Raw genomic sequence first — 24,315 nt, 5'->3', positions numbered from 1 at the left:
TTATCGTAGTGTATAATAATTTTTTGTAGTGAATGGGTAGTTTAGAGCGTTTTTCAAGAAGGTGTTGTAGCAATCGAAATTTACGAGCACTTTCTTGCTGTTCAGTCTTGTATGTTGATCCCATTTCTCTTGTCAAGATGGAGTCCTAAGTATCGAATCTGTTCAACAGGCGATAGAGGTACTATATAAATTAACAATTTGGATGTTCATGTTATGGAGTATCAATTTTTTTCATACCCTTCGTTAAAATAGAATTAGTACATCATTCAGATATCATAAATGAAATGTATTATATATAATTTTACTGAGTCTTCTCGCTTTGATTGTCCTGTGGCATTATAAGGTGTTGATACCAGTCAAGGTGCTATAGTCTATAGCCAAAGCCTGTGTTATGGAATTAATGGAGCATAAAATTGGAAAGACGGAAGAATTGAGAAGACTACACAACATTGAATTCAATCGTTAAATATAATTCAAGTTATAGCATTGCGGCGTATAAGATGAGCGTGTAAGGTGGTTGTAAGGCTTAGTACCGACCGGATCCCTAAAATGTTAATAAAAGACGAACCGACGGGCGGGTAAACGTCCGAGGGGCAGACCGAAACCTAGATGGGAGGATTGCATTAGAATTTATTTAGCGAAATTGGGTTTGGGGCGTCACTGGAAGAATATAAGTGGAGTACGATTGATGGTATCGGCATCGAACCTTCGGGTAGGCCTTTGTTATTGTTATTATTATCAAGAATAAACCTTTTTTTTCCAGATATAATCAATTTAAGTTTTCGCACATCTAATAAGGCCTAATATTGTATCAAATACATTGTATAAAAATTATATCTAATAATTTACGTCCATATTGAAATTACAATTATTTTTTATACCATCTTCCAAAATAAATTATGGGATTCATAAATTGGCCTATATTTTAAAATCCCATCTGCAACGTAAGTGCCTCATTCAGTTATTATTAATATCTCTTTCTTTCACAGCTTTGACTTTGCATTTAAAGACAACATTATCTCGGTTTTGTGGTCTTTATAATGTTCCTTCAATTTTCTTAAGTAACCCATTTTGTAATAATTTAATTCCCGTTATACTGCCTTTGTTCTTTTCCGTCTCACATATTTCATTCCCTAAAAAAGGCTTCTAAGACATAATACGTTTTTGTATTTCAGACAAGACAGAGTGTTCCCTTTTATGTTTTGTAACGGACATAAAATTGACATACTTTTCTTTCTTCTACATCTCTGTTCACCCCATACATTTAAATTAAAAGAAATTCAAATAAATTAAATTAATTTTACATGAAAAATCTAATGAATTAAAAATTAATTAATTGGAGTATATAATGAAAACGAATTCTGGACCATCTTAATTAAATAATAAAGCAGAAGAAATTCCCTGAAAATACTACTCTTAATCAAATAAATTAAAATTACAAACATTTATGAAGCTTAATTTCAAAAGAACACGTATCCATAATACGAAAAAAGTTAGTATTTTAATTTTAATTTGGATGAACTGAACCCTCCAAAAATTATCTGTCTAAATTGAATAAATCCTGTTCTCTTGTATGCTCATGTTTAGTAGCTATTTGTATCAAGAAGAAACATACACAATCTACACAATATTTTAAGTATATATTGATCAAAATGAGACAAATCCATGATTATTTGTGTTAAACATGTTACTTTTTTTTAAAAAAAAGAGCAAAGAACCTGAAGAATTTAATCGTTCGGATTTCAAATATTTTTTCTCATATTTTATAAATGGTGGAAAAGATACCACTGCAGCATCTTGTGTCTTGTAGAGCAAGCGAAATTTGTACTTTAGCTCTCATATTATCAGGTATATCCTCTGTAACCTCTCTTTATTATTATTATTCTACGTTTCAATTTTAGCAGAAGATCTTTCTTTCAAAAGTAAAGCAGATTTCTTCGGTGGACTGTAACAGTTGATTACAGAAATATGAAGAGTGGATGGAGTTGTTCGAAACGACCTTACTAAAAATACAAATTTTCATGAAAAAGAAAATAAATAATTTAATTCGGATGTATTCCTCATCCGACGGTTCACAAAGAAATATCGTTCTAGCTCCTTTTCATGATCCAAGAAATTTTTTGTCTAATGATGAAATCGGGAGATGTTGACGAATACTCTGCATTACATCTGAATACAAATCCCTTGATATTGCCAACATTTGGGAATATTTCGCATATATATATATATATATATATATATATATATATAAAAGGCATTGAGGAGTCTATACGACCATATGTACTTAGCATATATTTTAAGTAATTGGATACTATTTATTTATTTGTATCTCGTTAGTCCATTAATGGACATTTCTGGGCATTTCATGGGGGCATTTCCCCCCTCCCACCAAAAACTGGAAACAAATTCATGTGCTGTGACAAATAATGTAAATTTCTAAAATAAATATGTCCATGGATCCTTAAGTTTTGGTACTAAAAGTCGGGATCCAATGAATACCTACTTTACGTATGCAATTTTAGAAAATTCAGGTAATTATTTCACAAGTTTTCTTAATACTTTTTACACGTTTCTCAAATTTCCTATAAATTTGGTATCTGCCCTTTTGCGAGAGAGGACATTTAGTTGTCAAGAACATGGCATTAACTTTAAGACATTGAATTAATCCAAATTCTCACCTAATACGCATTTTATTTATTCAACTATCCCTCAGAATCTACTCTACCTAGAAGTGCAAGTAGATTCATTTTCACAATAATATGAATTAACAAAATCATGTTGTAGGACACCTAAGACATGACAAATGTATAATTCAACAGCAGTTATTTCATGAATTAATAACCTTTAAACTTCGTTAATATAACAAACTCAAAGTAATTTAGTAATTCTTATGAAGAGGTTGCTATATTGATTTTACCATGGTCATTTATAATTTATAAATATTAAATATGAAAACTACACGTAAGCTTCTTTAATTAATTACCTGATACTTCGGATACTTACAAACTGTTTGTTATATACTGGAAATCTATTTATTTATTATTATTATCTTATTTATTTTTATCTTCCCATGCATTTTTTCAACTTCACATTTTTTTTATGACTCTCTTTCCAGTAATTTCTGATGTATAAGGGGTTGTCTGGGGATATAACCCTTGTACGGTACCACCCTATTCTAACTATGGTAGGGGGAATGTCAAGTTTTCATTTTGTGGGACCACCACAGAAATAAAAGTTGATCCTCCTCTGGACGAGGTTGCATACATGTACGCTTCAATGAACTCCCTCAAGTAGGTAGCCAAACAAAAAAAAAAAAAAACTTCGTCTGATTAGTAATAAAAAAACTTTTAAATATTCCACAAAGAGTTAAATATAACATACCGATAAGTAATTTAGGAATGTTATAGTTGGTTAGCCCTATTTGTAGATGGTATGTATTTGATAACAAACAACTTTCTCGACCCGACAAAATGATATTAAAAAGCTAAAGTTTTCACCAGTGTTTAACAATTTTAGACAACTTGTTTCAAAAATAATTATAAAATTATGTGTATATCCTAAATTATTGGAACTTTAAGAGAGAACGACTTTAGATTGCCTACACAGGCAAGGCGAGGTCTTTAATAAAGTCCTTGTGGAGAACAAGGGAGATGTTTTTATTAGAAATTCTAGTAAAAGAAATTCATAACATAATACCCTGAGGCAAAATTCATTTTTTATTTTGAGCCCAAGGAACGTTTCATATATTATCAACGGCAGAATATTAAGTTTAATATTAAATTTAATGGCAAACGATGAGTAAAGACAATTAATTCTAAAATGATATTTTTTACTTTATATTACTCAAAGAGCTGTCACGATTTCTAATTTAGCTTTCTCACTATCAAACGTAGGAAAATACGAATTCATGCAGGAAATAAAAAAAAATGTCCATAGGATCAAAAATGTTCATTTGCAATTTTTGTTTTATACGTAAAGGAATAAATTAGGTTCCATGCCTATCCGTTGGTAGGTCAATAGTCCAATTTGTGTTCGGTCATAATTTTTTTTTTTAATTAGAGTGCTACCAATGGGTAGTATCTCTACACGCCTGTAACACTCCAATTTAACTTAGATCAGATTTACTAAATGTATTAAAATGTTCAGTTGTAAATAGCAATAAATAAATATTTAAAAAAAGAAAGGTCATACTTTTTAGGAATTTTATGGAAAAGTGTTCAGAATTTATCCCATGTAGATTTTATCTAATTCTATTAACTTTCGTTTACACATGCGTGAACATATTTTTCTCGACAACCCTACATTTTTTCGTAAACAGTTCATCCGATTTTAAATAAATTTAGAAGAGGATTGGAATTTAACTTTCTAAAAAATATTAAAATCAAGCAAATCACTATATGGAAAGTATTTTCTAAAATAATCCTTAAATCGAAAACCTAATTTTTTCCTAAAATGTAGCCCAACAACTTCATCCACTAATCTTAAATTACACGATAGTTATTAATAAATAATTGAAAACTGGGATTTGAGGAGGCCAGTAAAACCTCTAATGTTGTTATATTAAAAACATTTTCTACTTTTTCGTTGACAGTGATAAAAAAGTATTGCTCTTTTGAAAAACAATGTTTCTACTTCACCAAGTTCAAATTATTACGTCGAAGATTGAGTGACCATTAATTAAGAATTAAAATACATTTATTCCCCCTTTGTATAAAACCGTTCTCCAACACCTACAGTCTCTATACATTATCATATAATAGTATCGGGTTTGAAGTATCAGCGTCAGATATGATGTAAATTTGATCGAGTAAAATTTTAGCGATAAGATTTCTTATCATCTACCGATGCGCCTGAAGTCATAATTGAAATAGACATATTCATTGATTAACTAAAAACTTTGGACAGAAAATAATGAAGGTGTTAAAAACAATGAATCAGAGTAAAATTAAATTTAATGTTTATTCATAAATATTTTATCCTCAAAAATTCAGTTTTAACTTTCTTAAAACTACTACAAATTAAACAATGTAGTATTTTAAAAACTTTTTTTGTACATATAAATGTATTTTAATTCTTAATTAATGATAACTCAATCTTCGACATAATAATTAGAAGCTGGTGAAGTAGAAACGATTTTTTTCAAAAGAGCAATGATTTTTTATCACCGTTAACGAAAAGGTAGAAAATTGTTTTGCTATTACAACATTAGAGGTTTTACTGGCCTCTTCAAACCCTACTTTTTTAATTAATTATTTATAACTATCGTGTAATTTAAGACAAAGTGGACGAAGTTGTTAGGCTACAGCTTAGGAAAAAATTAGATTTTTGATTTGAGGATTATTTTAGAAAATCTTTTCCATACAGTACGGAAAGGATTTTCTAAAATAATCCTCAAATAAAAATCTAAACTTTTCCTAAAATGTGGCCTAACACCTTCATCCACTTTGTCTTAAATTACATGATTTTGTGGTTTCTCTTATTAAAAGTTATAATTATGTTCTTTTATTTGAAATAAGTAATTCAGGAACCTTGAAGTAACATTTATACTATTACCTCAAAAAGGATTTCATCAGACTACACCAACTTTGCACAATATTAAGCCGTTTTGGTAAAGTTTTGCCCGGTTAACTCCATTTTACGACTGAGTTCACTAAGCAGCGGATTCTTCCTGACTTTACGGTCTATCAGACGTTCCTCTCTCAGCTATCTTATTGCTGTCCGTGCAGAAATATTGACAGAACACGAAGTTTTTATCTCTTCATCCAGACTTTCAGAGGGAATGTTCTCATTAAAATCTTATTCTTAACTGCACTGCACTTTCCTTCTAATCGCTTTAGGTACCAGAGAAAATGTATTAAACATTTTTTAACTTATTGCCAGTTTAATTAAAACATTAAAAAAATAAATATTACTGTATACATAAATGTAAATATATAAATATACACTGTACGGACGTTACCGATATCTTATAGCAAGACATGATTAATCCTTTAAAATGATTCATCTTTGTAAAAAGAAAAACTGTTAGATTAGTTTATTAAATGACCGATAAATTTGTAAAAATATCTTCTTTTATATAGTTTATTAAACGAGTTTAACACTTAAAAAATATGCATTATTGTCATATTTTAATATTGATTGAACCAGTGGATTCCAGCAATACTTATCACATATACTTTTTTTTTATAACCATTTTTATAAGAAAATAAAGAACAACTTTGATAATTGATATGAATTGATAAGTAGTCCAGTAAATTAGGAAAAAAAATGAAAAATTTACAATAAATAAATTATAAATTTTAAAATAAATAAAAAATGAAACTGAGACGCAACTTGTGCTATAGAACCACAAGAACATAATTTTCTTTACAATCACATAGATTTGTATGTGAAGTTTAGTTGTGTGGGGTAGGAGAGAGGAAAAGTAAAAAACGGTCACTTCATAACTTTTTCATATGCATCTAAAAACCGAAAGTATCTGGTGAAATAGTTATCATTAAAAAAATAAGCGCACATAAATTTTACCGAAATTGATGATATAACTTTTTTCTAAACAATGTAATTTTTCGAATGAAGACGTCAAATATTAGTCCAGTCAAACATTTAAAAAAATACATTAGTAAAAATTAAAAAATAAACCTACTTCATATTGATTCATTAGAAAGAAAGAAGGCGTAGTAAAAATTATGTATTTTATAAGTTCTTTACTTATATCAAGAAAATTACACATTAAATTTTCTACGGAATTGTTTAAGTATTCTTTTTAATACAGATATTTTTAACAAATTGATTCAATTGTTTTATGGCAAACATTTTTCTAATATTTCACAAAAAAAATTTAATGCTGGAGGTTGACCATAGTACTCTTCCTAATAATTCAAAAACTACATGTTTTGAAAAATAGATGTTATATGATCACATTTTTGAGAAATTTAAGAAACTCTACTTTTGAATAGAACAAATTTTACCAATATTTTGAGGGATTAGTATTAAAAAAAAATGATAGTTCACAAAAAATGTAAAAACGACCAACGTTTTATTTCTAGAATGTTATGAGCCCTGTCAAATTTGATAGGGGTAATATGCCGCGTCAATTTTTACAACATTAAATAACATAAAAATCAGTTTCGTTAGTATCTTTAATCAATAAATTTCCCTCTAATCCTGTAGGCTATAGTTAACAAACAAAATAACGGACCAATAAATACATCAATACTAATACATAATAAAATATGTGCTAAATATAGCCATGAAAAAAAGGACTAACATTGATAAAAAAATTATTCTTCGCGTGACTTCAGAGAACGTAATTAAAGATATTGGGATAAAGGATGTAATCGGCCTACTGCTTTGAAAATTAATTCCACCGAAATATGGAATATTCCAACTTTTGTATATAGAACCCTTCTTTAGACCAGATGCTCACCAGCAATAAATTTTTGTAATTTCAGTCACAAAAGATTTAAATGGATAAAATTGGAGTGTGATGTTTCAGCTTTAATTAAAAATTAAATTTGCATAATTTTGCTTAATGAAAGTTTTCTTTTAAGCCATTCAGACTTATTGGAGATTAATTTTTCCTTTCTACAAAAATTGACAGGTCAGTTAGTAATTTTTATTTTTAGTAAAAAAAAAAATCTTGGATGATTGTTGTTGTGCTTGTGTGTAATTAATATATAAAATAAAGATGGTTAGAGAGCGGGGGTAGGAGGGGAAACTCAAATAGTAATTAAACTATTTAATAATTTAATTACTATTTGTGTATTTTTTTAAAACAAAAACCTTCGAACCTGGACCCTCGTCTTTTTATATATATAAAAAATTCTTGCTTGAAATATACAAAAAATATTGATTCAATGATAACTAACTGGAATTTATATCACCATACCCTTTATATGGCCATACCATTTATATCACCATTTTTCGAACCCCACAAGATGCTGCTGTAATTTCAATTTTTATGGTGGTCTAAGATCACTCTTTCTGTGAACTCTTCACTTAGAACATTTCCTTGCTTAATAAAACTGACTATTATAAAAACTGAATCATTATAAAATTTTCACGGTTACCTTCCCTAATGTAAATGTTTTCCCAATTGTAAATGGGAGGGGGGAATGTTTTCAACCACAACAGACGGAAATCGATGAGATTGTGCGAAATGGTTTGGCATCAACATTTGTAATTATTATTGTCTATATCATTATTACTATACACATTATTTTTTATTTCCCTTGTATAATTATTTTACACTCGTTTCAGTGGCAAACCCATTTGAAACCTTTCGTCATATGATTAATTAATGGTTTTTGTTTTTTTCCACATAAAAATTGTGATAAACTTTATTATAATTATTGTATAAATCTGCCTGTTTCTGGTGTAAATGATTATAATTTAGTGAATGAGAGCCAACATTCATAGTTTATTATCTCATACACGAATTATAGTGGTGGCCAAAAATCTGAGTTTTTTTTTTGTTTTTTTTGTCATGGGTATCTAAAGTATTGTCCTAATCCGTGGTTCATACAAGTATTCAGCTCTAGTAAAAATAACTTATAGTAAAACTAATCAACTAATAAAACTAATAAGTAAGAGCTAATCATTTTTCAACTGGATTTAGCATCTCTATAGCAAGAAGCGGACCTTGCCCAAGCCTATAAGCATAGGAGGCTAAAAGAGCGGGCACTCAGAAGAACTCAAGAATTACGAAGCTCATGGATGAAGCAGATCAACAGGCAATCAACAGCAGTGTTGGCCTGACAGCGGAGACAGCTGCTCTAAAAGCACTGATGTGGTCGGGGATGAGCCACTGCGAGGACAAGTGGCTCTGCAGGATCCCAGGTCTTCGAGACTTAAAACTAGACAGCACCTCTGATTTGTTTTTTGCGGATTCGGAGGAAGAGGAACTAATTTCTGCGATTGGAAGCCTCCTGGGGCTGTAATCTAAAAGCAGCAGCGAACGAGTTGTGTTCCTTTCCTGAGATTATCAATCATCGACTTTACATCGTCGACAGAAGTCTGGAATCAGATATCTGATGGATACTGAGGCACTATATCTATCATTCCGACGAAGAATAGCTTTCAGCTGTGCATGTAGTTCACCTTGTATGTGACCAATGGAACACCAATGCCCACGTTAGGGAGCTGTATGGTTAAACTGTAGTCTCCCTACTTGAATCTGTTTATTGTTTCATTTGTTTTCATGTCATTTGTGTTCAAATCTATGTTTATGTGTACATTTAAAATGAATAAAATCCTTTCTAAAGGTTCTAAGTTATGGTTTGATTTATACCAATTCAATTCATAACAGGAGAATCGCCCAGAACCTCGACCTTCAGCACAAAATGACATGGAGATTCATTCATGTCAAACCTGAGTCATCCCATCTTCGGCATAGATCTACTATATCACTATAATATTATGGTTGGTCTCGCAACATGTCAGCTTGCCAGTAACCTAGCATTACACAAGTGACAAACAGCAACCAAGACAAGTATGACGTCGTCCACTGTATAGAGACTCACGAAGCCCCAGTTAATACTAGAGGCCGCCCTCGGCCACTGGAAAGGTACAACGCCACCAAGCGAGAGTTCTAGTGAACGATTGAAGATCTGCAGACCGTCTAATAGAACTTGGCCGAGTCTACTTCACATAGTGGAGAAGCAAGTAGGCATACAATCCTGTGGCGATAATAGTCAGTTTAACGCCAGGGCGGTTCTTAATAGATACACTGTTGGCGGATTTCAACGTTAATATGCACAAGAAGAATATGGACCTCAATTAGCTATATTGCTAAATCCAGGTGGCAGAAGTAGACATTCCGCCAGTGATTATACGCTGCGGAATTTTTGCATCCCTCCTAATGTGTTTTGGTCTGAGGAATTCCTCGCAAACCTTTCAACAGTTCATGGATCTAGTGTTTCGGGGTTTGGACTTTGCCTAAATAACATTAGCACTTCCAGAGATAAAGAAGAGCAGAAAAAAAATTAAGGGGAAAATAGAAGATAGAAGACTCACTTTGAGTCTTTTGAAGTGTCTTAGCTCGCCAGAAATTCGAATTCTTCGATAATACGGTCCACGCTACGGGTGTAAGGCACTCTTTCAGGTAAGGTTCAAGGAATTGCATTCTATCCCATATCAGCTACGGGTGATTATAAGGGGCCTGCGATGAGTTCTGGATATGCTTTAATACTAACGTCATTGCATACCTAGAGCGAAAGATTTACAGACTTCATTCAACAGGTTCCTAGCTGGGGCGAAACAGAATGACAAGGGACCAGTCAACTAGGGAAGAGACTCCACTCCAGCATTCGAACACTGAAATTGCAAAAAAGAATGCTGTAGTGCTGTGACGTCCTAAGGAGAACGCTTATCAAATCTTATTTTGTATTGTCAGGGAAGCAATTTCGAAGGATGAAAACCTCTGGCCTTCTCTCGCATTTTTCTTCATAGTGATCGTCCAACCGTAGAAAAAACAAGTCATCTACGATAGAGAGCTCTTTGTAGTCCTCCGAGCCACCAAGTATTTCAGGTATTAACTGGAAGGATTACATTTTTAGGAATGAAAGGGACCACTATATGCTGTCATCAAAATCCTGAAACAGCTACACACGTGTGGAATCGTCCAGTAAACTTTATCAGCTAGTACATGATCAATTGCCACGTAGCCGGGCAAGAGAACATTGCGGACGTCATTTAGGGGGTCCAGGCCATCGAGTGTACCGTCGATTATGTACGCACAGCGGTAGGACAGCAGAAGAATCCAAGGATTACAGTACCAAGGTAGCAGTAGCGATTGTGGCCACATCTTTATAAAATTACAAAAAACAAAACACATACATTCCAAATAAATCTTGAAGTAATCTAAAAGACCGTAGACATACCAAATTATAGTTGAAAGTAAATACACAGCGATGGCATAAATGAGAAATTTCTAGGTAACGTTAGATTTTTAAACATTTAGTAGTAAACAATCCGTGTTGTTGGCTTTTTTTCAAACTTAAAACTGTGATACCCTGGATGAGGTAAATCAGCTTACGCCATTATATCATAATGTTATGCAAACCTGTGTTAACTAAGGTCTGCTACAAATCTATATATTTTCTCAATTCAAATCAATTCATTAACAAAATCTCTCTTAATTGGATTCCTCTCGGAACCTAGCGAACGGTTTAATTATCAGGAAATTAATCTGAAGTTTTTTAATTATGGTAGTGACGGATATCTGATCACTTTGACAAAATAGAGCCAGCTAAATTGGAATGCTTCTCGTTAACGTTAAAACATTATTTTTTAAATTAATTGAATAGTCTTAGTTTCAGGTTCAGCTATAGATAAATATAAATTTACCACAAATTTAAAACTATGATTATGTATATTTGATTATATTATTTTTACTTTAAAACTAATAGAAAATCTATTAAAAAGGATTTTTTTTTAATTCAAAAACTTTATTTATTGGTAGATATTACTATCGGCCACACCGTTGTGGGCATTAGGTGATGAATGATCACATTCATACTAAAATGAAATAAAATAGAAATGAAAAATAAATAAATGAATGAAAGAAAAAAAAAAGTACATAAAAATAAATTAAATCTCTCTTAAAATATATACAAACAGGAGGATAAAGAAAATAAACATAATCAAACTAAAGAAATGAGAAAATAAATAAATAAAATAAAATTATCTCTAGTCACATTTACATTCGTATATACAATATTTACACAATCCACTTGAGGATCCCTGAGGCCACTCTATCCCCCACGTGTGGGGTGTAGAGCAGAGCTCAAGAGATCCCAGCGCATCCCTCTCGCCGCCTCACTGGTAATGAGCCAGTGGAGGCTGAGCAAGTGCTAAAGCCGCAAAAACTCAACTTGAGTGGAGAATCTGACCATTGCCTGAACTACAATTGTCCATTTTTATTTTACAATACGTCTCTTGGCTACTGCCGTTTCAACCTTCGAGGCGGATTGTAGGGATGGGTGGAACTAGATAAGGATTGAACTAAAGAATTAGGATGGTTAGAAAGGTTTATATAGAATTTTGAGAATTAAGTTGGTATGAGGTCAAGGACAAAGGGATATGAAGGTCATGGTGTAGTGATCTGTAGGAAACGTAACATGGTGCATTAACTATGGTTAACTATGGTGGATTTTGGATCGAAATGATTGGATACGTTTGATGATTGACTGCTGTTCGCCAAGTTTAAGTTCGTAGGTCCAGATAGTTCTGAGTATAGTCATATAAATTAGAAGTTTGTTTTATGTGAGAGATGAGAGGTCTGGCTGAACAGTCAGTATAGTTGGCTTAATAGTCTGTTTAGTTATTGTCTTTTAAGTCTAGTATGTTGGTTCTAGGTGAGTCCTTTGTCTAAGATGAATCCAAGACATCGCACTGTGTCGGATCTGGGTAGAGGAATATTATTAAAAATAACAGATGGACAGAATCTGCAGTACAGGGTGAAAGTTGCAGGGGTGCTTTTCGATTCGTTGACTTTTATCCGCCATTGGTTGCATCATTGCTCAATTTGGGTGAGGTGTGTTTGGAGATTGGATGATGCTGATAAAGGGTCAGGATGGGAGGATAAGAGAGCTGTATAATCGGCAAATGTTGGCAGAAACGTGTCAGGATTGATAGGAATGTCAGCAGTGAAGAGGATGTATGGGACAAGACCCAAGACACTGCCTTGATCGGGTGGATATTTGAGTACTCGGGACCACTGCGAACTCCAAAGGAGCGATTTGAGAGGTAGGAGCTAAGGTATAAGGTTTGGAAAAATATGGACTTGAACTTGAAAAGCAATCCGGCAGGCCATACCCGGCCAAAAGCTTGCGCTATATCCAGATAGGCACCCAAGCAGTATTGTTTCTTATCAAGAGCTGAAGAGATATATTCAATTGTTTCACTTTGGTCAGGATGAAGTTCGGGATGAGGAGTGGATATGTGAGAAAGGTGAATGGCTAATCCTTCTGCTTTATCTTTGTCGGATGCAGCACATGTGCTATCATCACGTCGTAGGAGTGGGTAATATGTTTTAAACAGGATTAAAATAAATCTCGGATGAACTCTCGATACTATCATAACTTGATAATTAATTGAATTAATTCTTGCATGTTTCAATACATCAGTTTCTTCATTTTATTCTCCAGTTTATTTAGTATTCAATACTTGCCGTTACTATATATTAGATATGTATTGTAAGTGATAGTAATTTTCGACGTTTAAGACCTCTGTGATAATAAAAATCACACAAACGGACATTCATATGTCATATTTAATCAAAATCGTTCCAGTCGTATTGGAAAAAATGTTACAAAAAGTCTAAAGAATTACAAGAAGTGACACTCCAAGTAGATTTTAAGGAAAAGTTTCAGTATTTTTTGAGGTACACAAAAATATAGGTATTATACAAAATGATAGTTAAAACGAGATATCTATAAATAAAGTTATATTTTAAAACATTTCAGAAATAAATATGTAAATGCAGAAAACCCATATTTCTATTTCCCGCCACTTTATGTTTTTAAGAAACAAGGACTTTCCCATAGAAACGGGTCCAGACAGACCATTTTAAAAAATTGGTTAATTGGACTCAAAACGCATATAATTTTTTAACGAACCCAATACATCCTCTAACCGTATATTTCATACAAAAGTAATTGAAACTAATAACTCGATAATATTTGAATATCGATGATATTAAAAGTAATAATATTTCAAAGAAATAAGATTGTTTTGGTATGACTGTAGAGAAGATAAAGTTCCAATGTAATTCACGAATAATTAATTTCAGAACATACCGAATACATAATCAATACGTCATAATAACAAAATTTGACCTCTTATTTTAATTGCCAAGGATATGGAAAAAAATAATGTTTGTATATATATAAAAGCGTAATACTTGAATATTAAAATTGAACATAAAAATATGACACTTCGACAAGAGTAACTATGAAAACAATGAATACTTTAATTTCTCATTTTTTTATTAGAAAAATATATATTGAATGAGACAACATGTTTGAAATATTCTTTTCACATCACACCAGTAAAAATAATCCATATCTTAAGGAAAACTGAACTGTAGCGACTCTTAGAAACTTGATTTAAATTACAGCTGCCTGTGAAAAAAGAAAATATGTATCAAATCTACTTTATACTTCATGGACATTGGTGAGTGAGCTGAGTTTAGACGCCAAACTGTGAATTTGGGTGAGCTCTCTCTGCCTCACAGGCCAATGGAGTGAACGTATGTATTGTTCATTGCTCAATTGAGTCAATTATAAATTGTTTTGTGTCTTTTTAATTTTATTTTAACTTATTCCATCAGTTAGTAGTAAGTCTATATTAGAATAGCTTAGAATCATTTAGACTAGTAAGGCAAAATGTGTTAAATACCATTGTTTTAGTTGGTAATTAGATATTAAGAAATTAAATTAAAGCTATATTTAAATAAATATATGTTTTGTTGTGGATATGGGAGGTTAAAGAATATCACTAAAATTTAATAACATTACCGATACAAAGTTTTTTAATAATGTTTCTTTATTTACAATAAATTTAGCTTTACATCTGGCATCTACTACTAAAATAATAATAACCCAGGAAGGAACCAACGTTGTATATATGGATTCATCGAAACTTCCAATAACGCTTATTCCATGGTAGAAAGATGGAATCAATAATGGATTAAAAGTATTTCCCGATTCCTTTCACTCAGATTCAACAAAATCTTTTTGTGGAACTTATTTCAAAACTGGGCAAGTCATAAATGAATCCGGTAAGTTAAAATTCACCATTCAATGTATTTAAAAAGAGGGCAACAGTTTTGAATGATAAAATAAGAAAGGAAGGGGGAAAGAAATTGGGGGTGGCGGTAGCAGCGTGGTAACGCTCCTGTCTGCCAACCCAAAGATTGTGAGATCGAGCCCGGCCCTACCCGGGATTTTTTCAAACATAAAATTACTCACAATCTCCCCCCGGGAATTTGAGAGGCCCGTCAGCCAATGGGTGGCACTCACAAAAATAGGCGAGGGAGTGACGGACCCACTCTATGAAAACCACATCAAGAAAACCACATCAAGAACGATCTATTTCTCAAGTACATCGATTGAGGCCTTGGATCTCCACGGTCTGTCACCCCAATAAACAAACAACAGAACCTTCTTTAATATATTAGAAACAATAATTTCAAATCAAAATACAACAATTCATAATGCTACAAAGAAATAATATATTTTAATAAAACAGTGCTACAACAGATATTTAATGTTTTAAATCACCTTAATCTTTAATAGAGCGTTTCTATATGGACTGTTCAATTGATAAATTAGTATTACTATTATTAGTATTATATCCTGTTATTAGATTTTTTTTTATTAACCGATGAACTCCTAGGATTATGCTATTTACTATTATATTATTGTGTTATATTATATATTGTATTATTATATAATATTATTGTATTAGATCCTTTAATTAGTTTGGGAGATTGTAGCGCTTTGTATTATGACTATTGATGGTATCTAACAGTCGAGGTTTTATGAGATGTTATCCAGTTAGTGTTCAAATTGTGATGGTTAATATTAATACTGTCTTATAAGTTAGTTGCTGTAAAAGCTCATATTTACGTCAATAACAATAAATTCAAAAATGTCCTTAAGTATAGTGTTTTGTCTGTTTCCACGTCCAAGTTTACAACAGGCGTAAAACAACAATTCAAACAACACCGTAAAATGACAATTCACACAAATGTTGATACTATTACCGTCGCGAACTTACTGTTGTAACTTTAGACAAAGGTTTTGGGAATCACTTTCTTATACAAACAGTATTAATATAACAATAATAAATTTACGTATAAATTTCTAACAACACCTACCATGTTAGAAATAATTACAGAAACTCAGTTCAAAATGAACAAAATACAGATATAAATTGTACATAACAAAATGAAATGAAAAACATAAAGTGAGTTTATATTTGGAAGGATAGATACTTTAAATTTTCTATATCCCTAACTATTATAAACATCAAATGTAATAAAATCATATGATTATTGTCATGAGGCTAAATGCTTGATTTTATTGAGTGATTGATAAGGAACAACTTCGCCGATCAAGACTAGTGTGTATAGAATTGAGAATCATTTTAGTGACAATTAAATTATTTTTCGTATTTACACAGAGTGTCCCAATGTATTAACAGTATAAGTATTACGCCAGTGAAATAATTAAGATCATATTTTACACTAAAATACTATCGCACATTACTTACGATTTTTTATTTTAAAATTAATTCGAGTAAAATAATTGCTGATTATTAATGAGTAACAATTAACCGGTGATAAGATTATGTTATCATCGTTGTTACTATAATTAATTAAAACTTTAGTAATTACTGAAAGTCATATTTCTACTTACTAATTACTGATGTTTTACTAATTACTGAAAGGACATGAAACTCGAGGTTAACCATACTTATTAAAGTACTAACACAAAGTTGCCCAAAATCATCAATGATAATTACATCAGCCAATATTGGCCACCACAGAGATTATGCCAAGAAGTGCCTGAACTCTCAGTAGTTTGAGAAATGTTCACAACTCAGTGAACCAAAACTTGGTAATTATTATTATCATCTACGGATGAACAAATGATCAGTTAGAGTGATTTGTAATTGATAACATCCTTTATTTATTGTCTATATAGCAAAATTGTGTTTCTTTGAACTATAATATGTCCTTTTTTTGATAGTTTGGTTTTTGTCCCACTTACAGGATCTGAAATCTAAACCTCAGTTTTCTAAGTATATAAATGAAATAAAAAAAACACCGTTATGATATATATGTTTTTCATTCTTTTTTAATTACAATATTGGAAATTTCTTTATGGGATCCTTAACCTCAACTTGTTCTACACTTGGCACAACTTTTTTAAATTATTAGAGAACACTTGGGATCATTAACAATATAAAAGAGTTAATTATTAAATTAACAATTAATTAATATAATTATTAAAACAAAGCATATAGTTTAAAAATACTACCAAAAATAACGTTTTTTTTTTACACTTATAAAATATAAACTTTCTCATGAAGTAAGTATAGAATAAAATATGTAAAATATAAATTTTGATTCATTATAAATCTATACCTAAAAAATTCAAATTAACTGTATATTTTTAATCAATGATTTGAAAAGATTATTTTAACGTAACAATGTAGAAAATTAAAAACAAATACGTGATGAACAAGACATTAGTAGTCTTACCACAACAAATAAGGTTAGGTTTACTAGAGCAAAATAACTTTGATTTTTTGTGAAAAGTTATTCCCAGTTACATTTACATAAATTTCGACTAAATAAAAAAAAATTCGAAAACCTGATTATTTTCATTCTTCAGTAACCTTTCAGTAATTAGACATTATTTTAATTCATGTAATTACGATGAGACCTTTATGCTATTTTTAGGAAAATACTTTAACTTAGTATTAAAAATAAATTATTGCGAAATTGAGTGCAATTTTAAGTATGTAAGTTTGAATGTTCGTGGCAACTGATACACATTATTTATTTTAGATATTAAAATCTACAATTAATTACTTGTAAATTTTTCGTAAATGTATAAATAAGTCTAGAGTTTAATCGATTATTGAAGAAGAGGCAAGATAAGGAAAATTAGAGCAACGTAAATTAAATCAAAACCAGAGAAATAAATTTGAAAAAATTACTATTTAACATTATTTAGTTATGAAGGATTAAAATGTAAGGATTAGAAGATAAGAAATTTAATAACGTTGAATTTGTGTAAAATTAGGAGTTTTCAATGTTTACATGAAGCCAGAAAAAAAAAACATTCTTTTTTACCAATGAGAATTTGTACTTAAGGGTTTTAAACCAATCTTTACCAAAGTTTACTTCATAATAAAAGTTTTTTACTACTTCATTAATAGCATTTTTCGTAATTTTAATTACCCACTACAATCGATAATGTTGTTTTTCTTATTACAAACAACAAAATGATCTATTGATACCTGTCTCTTAATACATACAGAGCAACAGGATAAAACGATAAACTATAGCATACAAACGTGGTAAGTATAATTATATAAGCTATATGTTTATCACTACCTAGTGAGCTTCGCCAAGAACCCTGGAAGAAGTTTTTTATATTTTGACGTAAGATCACATAAAATAGATTCAATGAAATCAGTATTCTCGCCTCAAAATGATACTGTTTCCAGTAGATTTTTATGAAAAATACTCTGGCAAAGTCAAAACCGGGGAAAAGAAAGTTTAAACAATTCAAAATCAATGTTAACTTGATTCCTTAAAGTGTTAATAATAAATGTTGCTATAAAAAAAAAACTTATTTGCTTAAGCATTTAGGAAAACGTAAGATGCGTTTTTTTCCTTTAGCCTTTAAATAAGAAATAACGCATACCATGGCACATCATCGTTGATGTCTAAACTTTCATACCATCTTCTAGTGCTTTTCTTATATTTATATATTTCATTTGATTTATCCTCAATCATTATGGAAGTGGAGGCATTATTGCAATTTCGTGCGGTTAATTTCATGTCTTCGGATATCATCGGCACTTCATCAAATTTCACTGAAACGGTCTCGATATCTTGCCTCAAATCAAATTTTGGTTCCTTATTTAAAGTTTCGTTCAAGTTTATTTCGACACAGGTTTGTTCCATAGTTTCTAGAAAAATAATGATATATTCAAATAAATTATGAAACGGTCGTATAAGAGAGAGAAATTGTAATGAAACTAACCTTTTATACAATATTAAACGACAGAAAAATCTTCCCGGTTTCCTTTCACTGAAAAACTCAATTTGATATTTATAAAAATGTATACAACTGTATTCACAAATATGTTGGTAACGGTCATATGGTAAAACAATAAGTCAGTTCCAGTTTTAATTTGGAATAAATCAAGCCACTTGGTCATAAAATGTAAACGAAAATTAATTTAAACCGAGTTGTTGAAAATTAAAAAAAAAAAAAAATTGTGAGTTTAAAGTTTTAAATTTATATAGTAAAACTGAACTGTATGAGCCAGTAACATCTCACTGACTTATTGATCAGAACAATTCAAAAACGACAATGGTTGTAAAATCAAATATAATTCCTTATAGTATAGACATATTTGTAATATGTATATATATATAATAAAAATAACAATCGTTTTTCGAATAACCCTAAAACTATAGTCTGTCTGGAATATTAGAGCCAGTTATTTTTAAATCCTGAATAATTCTTGTTACAATCCTCTTTACTGTACAGAACTAAAATTTAAATCAAATCATTATTAGCACATACTTGTAGGAATAGAAAAGATTGGGGTAAAGAAATCCTTTATTTATCAATACTTAAGAAAGTTAGATTGAAATTCAAACACTACTTATGCATAACACACTATTGAATTTTTTAAATAGTTTTTTATTAGAAGTAGATGTATTTGTAATATTGTTTAAATTCCCTAATTAACATTTTAATGTGGCTTTTAATATTAGTGACCCGGTTGAAAGAGAAGCTACGGGATCTTCTGGAGTCCTCCCTTTGCTCCTTCACAAGCTCGGAAACTTGGCAGATTAAATATAAATAGCAAGGCATTTGTTTAAAGTATTATTTGACTTTAAGTTTAAATGTTTCTTTTGCTTCCTATTTTCGTATCATGCAATTTATAACTTAAGTATCAGTGAAAGCAAAATGTTAAAAAAGGGAAGAAAGAATAAGATCTAACACACTTGGACTGCTGTAAAATACTGGGTTTATTGTGTTCAATACATCTCTTAACATACATACGATCAGCTGATCTACTCAGTAAGCTGACATCGAAGTAACAGCTGACTATAACTTATATCTCGGAAATAAGCTGTAAACATCATCTCTGATCCATATAAGCATTTTCTGTAAATATACGACAGAACGTGATATAAAAATAAATAACTAACTCCTTTTCTTGAACATTAGATTTGTCGCAATGCTATAATCTCAATTATAAATATCCGGTACAGTTCCTTCAGTTTAGCGTTGTATAGACCTAAATTCTCAGGTTACTTCATCCTTCTTCTGTCCGAATATTTTACACAACACTTAATTTTCAAAAACCTTAAAGCAATGATCTTCTCCTAGTATAAGAGGCCTCGTTTTTCATCCGCAAACTACAGAACGAAGGATAATGATTTTGTAAATTTTAACTCTTAAATTTCTGGACAGAAGGAGCGAGCTAAGCAATATTAGAAGTGAAAAATAACAAGCCATTCTTTTTTTCCGTTAAGCTACCTTTTATTTCCTCATAAATTTCGTTTTTCAAGTTACCGTAGAAACTAAATACGTAAACCTCTCTACCTCATCAAATATATTTACTACCTCTGTCACCGAAATTAGTACCACTCCTATTACTAACCATATATCTTGTTTTATCCGCATTTATTTCAAGACCTGGTTCTTTAATGTTTTTTATCAATAAAGTTGTATTTGGTTTTGTAATTTTATATCCTTACCTTTTTTTTTATTTATTGATAGATATTACAATCTACCACACAGTTTTGGGCAATAGGTAATAGTGGTGAATGATCTCATACATACTAAAATAAAATAAAATAAATAAATGAATGAAAAAAAAAAATCTCCCACGTGTGAGGGGTAGAGCAGAGCTCAAAAGATCCCAGCGCATCCCTCTCGCCGCATCACTGGTAGTGAGTCAGTGGAGGCTGAGCAAGTGCTAAAGCCGCAAACACTCAACTTGAGTGGAGAATCTTACTATTGCCTGAACTCCAATTGTCCATTTTTACTTTAATAAGTCTTTAGGCCACTGCCGATTCAACCTTCAAGATGGGCTGTAGGGATGGGTAGAACTAGATAAGGTTTGAACCAAAGGATTAGAATGGTTGGAAAGGTTTATATGGAATTTTGAGAATTTGGTTTGTATGAGGTAAAGGACAAAGGGAATATGTGTAGGTCATGGTGTAGTGTTCTGTTGGAAACGTAATAGAGTGCATTAACTATGGTTCTAATGATTTTGGATTGAAAGGACAGGATAGGTTTGATGTTCGACGGTTTAGCTCTTACCCAAAGTTCAAATCTGTAGGTTCAGATAGGTCGGAGTATAGTCTTATAAATTAGTAGTTTGTTTTCTAGTGAGAGATGAGAGGTCCGGCTGAGCATTCGGTATAGTTGGCAGAATCGTCTGTTGAGTTCTTTTCCTTTAAGTCTAGTATGTTGGTTCCAGGTGAGTCTTTTGTCCAAAATGAATCCGAGGTATCGCACTGTGTCGGATCTGGGTAGAGGAATATTATTAAGAGTAACAGGTGGACAGAAGCTGCGGCGGAGAGTGAAAGTCACATGGGTGCATTTCGATTCATTGACTTTTATCCGCCATTGGTTGCACCATAGCTAAATCCGGGTGAGGTGTGGTTGGAGATTGGATGAGGCTGTTACAGGATCGGGATGGGAGGATAGAATAGCTGTATCCTCGGCAAATCTTGCCAGGAACGTGTCTGGAGTGATGGGAATGTCAGCAGTGAAGAGGATGTAGAGGATAAGACCCATGACACTGCCTTGAGGATCTCCTGCCTCGATGGGGTAGATATTTCAGTACTCAGAACCACTGCGAACTCGAAAGGAACGATCTGAGAGGTAGGAGCGGAGAGTAAGGTATAAGGTTTGGGGTAATATGGATTTGAGCTTGAAAAGCAATCTGGCATGTAATACACGGTCAAAAGCTTGTGCTATGTCCGAAAAGGTACCCGAGCAGTATTGTTTCTTTTCAAAAGCTGAAGAGATATAGTCAACGACTCTGATGCCTTGTTGAACTGTGGAGTGCCTAGGACGTAATCTGACGGAACTCTGTGATTCAACTATGGATAGGATACGTTTAAGGAGGATTTTTTCCCAAAATGTTTGAGAGGATTGGAAGTAGGCTGATTGGTCTATTGGAAGGATTATTAGGAGGTTTTCCTGGTTTTGGAAAGAGGATTATAATGGAATGTTTCCAAAGAATAGGAAAGTGGGTTGTTCTTAAGATACAATTATAGAGATATGTAAGGAATATTATAGCTTTGGGAGGTAGTTAGCGAAGGATTTGACTAGTCAGAAGATCATACCCTGTAGATTTACGAGGAGTTAGCATCCTTAGTTGATATTTGACCCTAGAAGGGTTGACTACTCTAGGAGGTAATGAATGTGGGATTGGTGACGATAGGTATTCTTCAATTGTTTGGGTTAGGTCCAGTATGAAGTTCAGGATGAGGAGTGAAAGTATGAGAAAGGTGAATGGCTAGTTCTTCGGCTTTATCTTCGTCGGATGCTGCCCATGTATTATCATTTCGTCGGAGGGAATGGGAAATATGTTTGGATTTTAGGATTCTTTTGGTCATTGTTCGAGGCAATTGTCGTGAGTAGAAAGGGAAGGGAGGTAGAAATTAAAGGGGTCGGATAGATGGTTGGACAATTCTCTCGTAACTAGTTTACAGTAGTGATAATATGTGCGACGATCAGAAGGATGTCTTGTGCGTTGCAATAATGATCTGTACTGGCGCTTGGTTTGAATGAGGTCTTTGAGATGTGGATTACCCAATAACACCAAAATCATCAGCATACCGTAATGGGGGGTTTTATCGCCTAAACTTAAACCTTTTTTGGTATGCATGGCATTTCTAATAACGTATTCCAGAGCTAAGACTTAACTTGAAGAGTTAAGATTAACGTAAATATTTTACAATTAGGAGTGAGATATCTCGCTGAAACAACCTAAGTCAAGAAAGATGTTTTTATTGTTGTTTTTTTTAGTTCTTAATATTCTTAAAGTGTAAAAATTATTTGTTTAATTACATGTAATCGTATAATTATTTCAACCTTTTGATTCACAGACGATGTTAATTGTTAGATTTCAGTGGTTTTGAAAACAGTGATACAATTAATTAAATAGATGCGTGTTTCTTCTGTTGTAATATATCTCTTTCAATTACGTCTCAAAAAAATTATCAGCTTTTGTTTAATTTTTTTTTATTTAATTTTTATAGTTCATAAACTGAAAAATTATTCGTTTGATTACATATACTTTTATAATAATTTCAACCGTTTGAAAAAATCTATCTAGTTTTGATATGATAAGACGGACAGTTTGACTTGAGTTTTTAAATCGACTATCTAAATTAAATAAATCGATGTTATTGGCCGCTGGAATAAAATATATCTATTTAATATGTCTCTTTTAATAATCCAAAAAAATTGTTATTTTTTAAAATTATTATTTATTCATTACAAAGGTGATTCGATATTTCAATCGTTTTAACGTGAACACCACAATCAGTGCAAAAAAATCCTAATAATTGCGTGTATTGATGAGGTAGATGTTATAGATTGCTAGAATATGTTACAATATATCTCTTTCAATCACTTCCCAGGAGATATTTTTCTGTTGTTTTTGTTTTTATTATTATTATTATTATTATTATTTACTTTTAATAAAAAAAAATCAAGAAAATTTGTTTACACATGAATAATAGAGTTTTTATTGCTTCACGTCAAATTGGAATTGAATTCCTTCAGAGATTTTCGAAAAGACGGATTTAACTGATAAATAAATCTCATGCGTAGCTACAATGTATCTAACAAATATATTTCTTTCAATGAACGAAAAAGAATTATGGTAAATTAGTTTATACATGAATAACACTTTTCATCGATTCACATATAATTCGAATTGTAAGATTTGAGTGGTTCTTGAAGTTACGGATTCAATTTAATAAATAAATGTTATATCTTGCTAGAATACAATATATGTTAAAAATATATTTCTTTAAATCACGTCATAAGGGCAATCGTTCTATTTTTATTAATTAATTTTGAAGATTATTAGATAATCAAACCTTTTAAAGTCTAAACTCCAAATTTATCCCCCCCCCAAAAAAAAAAAATTGGAATAAAATTAGTTTTTATATTATTTTATTGTTTCACATAAAATTCGAATGTGGTTTTTGAAATTACGGATTCAATTGATTGAATAGATGCTATAGGGTACTTCAGTTATCAATTTAATCACAGCACTAAAAGCCCATAAAATGGAAGTTGAAGTTATAATTTATTTAGCATTGTCTTTTTCATGAATCTTGCTTTCAACGATCCAGTTTGGTCTCTCCCAAGTCATTAGGGAACTCCCTCAACGAGATCTACACAGCTGTTGCATACCACTGTAGAGAAAAAAAAAATTCAATTTAGTTCCTTCATTTATTTTCCCTTCATTTATACTGCGGTAGCGTTCACAATAATTCATTTCTGCAGTCAATATTTC

The 24,315-nt window shown here is 31.5% G+C and overlaps 1 protein-coding gene and 1 long non-coding RNA gene across 3 annotated transcripts in view; one reads left to right on the top strand and one right to left on the bottom strand.

Moving 5' to 3' along the window:
* Nucleotides 1–24,315, top strand: part of LOC106692632 (cardioacceleratory peptide receptor) — a 533,326-nt gene that overhangs the window by 300,088 nt on the left and 208,923 nt on the right. The window lies entirely within an intron of this gene.
* LOC106692633 (uncharacterized) lies at nucleotides 13,971–18,925 on the bottom strand. The gene is made up of 3 exons (XR_001344991.2): nucleotides 18,789–18,925; nucleotides 18,447–18,714; nucleotides 13,971–14,123 (listed from the first exon to the last, which is right to left on the bottom strand). It is a non-coding gene; the product is annotated as an uncharacterized lncRNA (long non-coding RNA).

Source organism: Halyomorpha halys, unplaced genomic scaffold (genome assembly GCF_000696795.3).
Source record: "Halyomorpha halys isolate HHAL.00 unplaced genomic scaffold, Hhal_1.1 Scaffold64.1, whole genome shotgun sequence".
NCBI classification, from domain to species: domain Eukaryota; kingdom Metazoa; phylum Arthropoda; class Insecta; order Hemiptera; family Pentatomidae; genus Halyomorpha; species Halyomorpha halys.
Note: the sequence above shows the minus strand (reverse complement) of the source record. Positions and strands in the feature narration are given on the sequence as shown.